The sequence below is a fragment of the Rattus norvegicus genome, chromosome 15 (assembly GCF_021556685.1).
Source record: "Rattus norvegicus strain SHRSP/BbbUtx chromosome 15, alternate assembly SHRSP_T2T, whole genome shotgun sequence".
NCBI lineage: Eukaryota > Metazoa > Chordata > Mammalia > Rodentia > Muridae > Rattus > Rattus norvegicus.
The window spans coordinates 20,110,762-20,115,188 of NC_141548.1; the positions used below are offsets into that span (position 1 = coordinate 20,110,762).

Below are 4,427 nucleotides of genomic sequence, written 5' to 3' on the forward strand. Positions count from 1 at the left end.
TCATGCTAATGAGGTACCCAGAGGCCTGGAAGCCAATAAGCTTCCCTTTCCAGACATTTAATCTCAGGCCCACCCTCAGAAGTGGGGTATGGCTTTACCCATCCACTTTCCACCATGACAATAAACTGTTAGAACCATGGACTGTCTTTTTTCATCAAGATCCTCTGTGGGGAAGAAGTCATTCACCTACAGAGCTGCAGCCTAATCTCCTTAGAAGGCCTCTGCACTCCCAGCCATAACTGCCACCAAGCCTTGACTCTGTCAAGCCAAGGACAATCACCACTGGGACAAGCTGGAGCTCCCCTTTTTCCCTAGCCCCGGACTAGGCTCTGTCCCAGCCTGTGCTTCCCCCGACCCCCTCCATTCTCCGATCCTCCATGACTCTCGTTCCTGGATGAGTCTGAGAACCCCATGGCCCGGCCTCATTGCAGGCCTGGGGACCCACAAACCAGTTCCAGCCTTCCCACATCTCGGCCTGTGCTTTCCTCTCCTGGGAAGGGTGTCTTGGCACTTCTGTACAGCCCAGAGCAGTCAAACCCCCCAAGTCCCACCTCCCCACCCCAGCAGGCCAACTCAAGGCTATGGGTGGTATGAGCAGAGGCTCCTGGAAAGAAAGCAGCACCTTCTTGACTGACTGATGAGAACTTGATGTGTGAAGAGCTTGAATGTTGTAGATTCGGAGTCAAAATTAACTTGGGGCATTTAGTCCCCTTACTAGTCATTCGTTTCCTACCTCTGCGTCTACATCTGACTCAATGTCGTGCCAACTATCGGGTAAAATCTTTGGAATGTATTAAATTAGCAGACTACTAGCATACACCAATCCAAAAGCTAAGAACGACATCCGATAACATCTAAGTCCATAGCAACTTCTCCCTGCTTTGCTCTAACAAACCTGCCTGATGTGTCCTTCCATCAATGTATTTTAAGTATTTCTTTTTTTTTTTAATTTTGTAATTATATTTATGTACAGAAAACTTAAGTGTACATTTAACCCAGCTTAGTGGTGAGTTCTTTAGCCTTTGCCTTTTCCAGCGTGGCAATGCAAGCCACAGACTTAGGACCCAGGACGTTGCCTCCCCAGTGGCGGCAGATCTCGTCATATCTGTCATTATAATTGGTCCTAATAGCTTCCACCAGCTTAGCCAGAGCACCCTTGTCTTCCGAGTTCACCTGTGTGAAGGCAACAGTGGTGCAGGTCTTCCTGTGGACCAGGCGCCCCAGCCTGGCCTTTCCCTTGATGATGCAGTAGGGCACCCCCATCTTTCGACACAGGGCAGGCAGGAAAACCACCAGCTCAATGGGGTCTACATCATGGGCAATCACCACCAGCTGAGCCTTCTTGTTCTCCACCAAAGTGGTGACTGTATTGACCCCTGCTCGGAGGACAGGTGGTCTCTTAGTTGGGACGTCCCCTTTGCCAGCAGCTTTCTTCTCAGCGCGGGCCAGCAGCCTCTGCTTCTTCTCCTGCTTTGTCTCTGGCCTGTACTTGTGGGCGAGCTTAAGCAGCTGAGTCGCTGTTTGCCTGTCCAGGGCCTGGGTGAACTGGTTGATGGCAGGAGGTACTTTGAGCCGCTTATAGAGGATGGCTCTTTGCCGCTGCAGCCTGATGTAGCGGGGCCATTTGACGAAGCGTGTGAGATCTCTTTTGGGCTGGATGTCCTGCCCAATGCCGAAGTTCTTAGGCCTTTTCTCAAACAAAGGATTGACCACCTTTTTGGTCTCTTGTTTCTTGACCACGGCGGGACTTCTTCCCGTTGGCCTTCTTTCCTTTGGGCATCTTGCTCGGCTGGAGGAGAGAGTATTTCTTTTTTTTTATAAGATTTATTTATTTACTTAATGTATATAAGCACACTGTAGCTGTCTTCAGACACACCCAACCCCATTACAGATGGTTGTGAGCCACCATGTGGTTGCTGGGAATTGAACTCAGGACCTCACGAAGAGCAGTCAGTGCTCTTAACCACTGAGCCATCTCTCTTTTTTTTTTTTTTTTTCTTTTTTTCCGGAGCTGGGGACCGAACCCAGGGCCTTGGGTTTGCTAGGCAAGTGCTCTACCACTGAGCTAAATCCCCAAACCCGTATTTTAAGTATTTCCATGATGGTAAAAGTTCATGTAATGCTTACATGGAACATGTTATGTGGGGCCGCCCGAATCTGTGTTCTAAGGCTTTCTCACATTCGGGTCAGAATAAACTCTTTCCCTTTGCATGGAGAGCATCGCAGTCACAGCTGAGGACACAGATGGACTAAATGAGGAGAGGCCAGGCATGTCCTTTCTCCTTCTCCTGGGAAAGAGGCACCACACTTCTGCCCTCAGCCATCATCAGAAACCCAGGCTTGGGCACTCTGACCTGCACCACCCACGTTCTCAGGCCCGCAGACCTTCACTGAGCCACAGTACCAAAGTCCCTGGTTTTCCCATTTGCCTGTAACTTATGAGTGGCTTCTCTCAGCCGTCACAATCTCCTTCACTCGCCTGCATCTATACCTACCTCTACATGTCTTTACCTCTACGTGTTATTGTTCTGGAGACTTCCAGTAAGACAGACCCTTGCCTGATAGCTTTCTGCACCAGCCGAACTGTTTCCCAATGGGATAGGTTTCCCACTCAACGACATTTCACCTAATAAGCTTATCACAGTGTGTGCACGGTGAGGGAGACTGTACATGTGTGTTCTGAGATGAGGTCTTACTACGTAGCCCAGGACTCCAGGTTCTCAGTCTCTTGACAGCTCAGGTTACAGATATGTGTCATCCCACCCAACGTTCAAAAAAAAATCACTTTAAAAATCAAAACTAAAGGATAACAAAACGTAAGTGCCTATGGAAATATTGGAAAAGAGTGCATCAAAACTATGAAACATTTCGTCCTAAGTGGGGTTTATTATGTCACCTTATTTTTAAGGTTTGTATTATGCATCTTACTTAACTATTCCTAGGTATTTTCTGCATATGAAATACATAGACAGACAGATGTTAAAGAGATAGGTAGATATTAGAGTTTATACATATGTAAAAGATACTCAACAGAATTGTTAGAGAAGTGGCAAATCAAAACCACAAGACATCACTTCATGCACACTAAGATAGTACTTAACTCACACAATAGCAAGGATAGAGAGACTGTAGAGAAAATGTCCATTTCTAATGGAAGATGTAAGTGCTGTGGAATTTTGTCTGGGGAAGTACTAAAGAACAAAAAGCCCGAACACATAGTTACCACATAATATAGTGCTTTCTCTGCAGCATTCTGCAAAATTCAATTATGATTATCGAGGAATACTTATCAATGAGCATTCAAGGAACGAGAGCTCCCCTGTGCTCTGTTGACAGAACAATCCTGTTCTTTTGAGGAGATGGGTAGGTGAAAGATTGGCATGACTTTTGGTTAAGCATGATACTGATTTGGAGTTATAATTGGTTCGTCATAATGGTGTGAACACAGGGATTTTACATTAGTGTTCTATGCTCTTCATCAAATTACAACTATACTACAGGGAAGGTGATTCCGGATCATAAGGTGGCCTTGGTAATTATCCCCATGCTGCTTTTCAATGTAGTTAGGTTTACTGTTGCCTTTCACTGTTGACCACTCTGAGGTGCGTTGGCACTTCTCAGTGGTATCTAAGGGCTGCACTTTCTAACACATACAGCCATGCTCCTCAATTCCCTGAGGCCCCTTTCCCACTTAATTCCAGTTTATGGACTTTAAATTGGTACAGCCTTTCTGGGTAGCAGGTAGGGAATTAAATTAAACATGTGTATACCATTTGAGGTAGCAATTCCATGTCTTGAAATGTACCCTAAGGAAAACATTAAGGACGTGCACAAGGGTATGGAAACAATAAAATTCATCAAACTAAATGTAAAAAAAAAATAATAATATAGTGCTTTCACCCCTGAGTCTATAGAGCTGAAAGAACAGAAAGCAGAGGGCTAGGACGTATCTCAGTGGCAGAATGCTTGCCTTGCATGCACAAAGCCCCAAGTTCAATCCCCAGCAACACATACTGAAAGCCAGGCCCCAGAGGCATCCGTACAGCTATGTTCATAGCGTCAGCGTCCACAAAAGCCAGATGCTCACAGTAGATGAGTGAGACAAACAAGACATGGAGTTAACATGCAGTGGATATTATCCAGCCGCAGCAAAGACAGACACGTGTGATGTCAAACTCAGTGAATCAAGATGGCTACGACAGGGGTTTGGGGATTTAGCTCAGTGGTAGAGCGCTTGCCTAGCAAGCGTAAGGCCCTGAGTTCCGTCCTCAGCTCCGGGGGGGGGGGGGGGGGGAGATGGCTACAACAGGACAAAGTTTATGGTTGAAGAGATGGTTGGTGGGGACGATTGAAGAGTGTGGGTGTGGGCTGGAGGAATGGCTCAGTGGTTAAGAGAGCACTTACAGGTCTCGCAGATGACCCAGGTT

At 46.6% G+C, this 4,427-nt stretch overlaps 1 pseudogene; it reads right to left on the reverse strand.

The window, feature by feature from the left end:
- Positions 1-921: 921 nt before the first annotated feature.
- Positions 922-1,882, reverse strand: LOC148000852 (large ribosomal subunit protein eL8 pseudogene; annotated as a pseudogene).
- Positions 1,883-4,427: the final 2,545 nt, after the last annotated feature.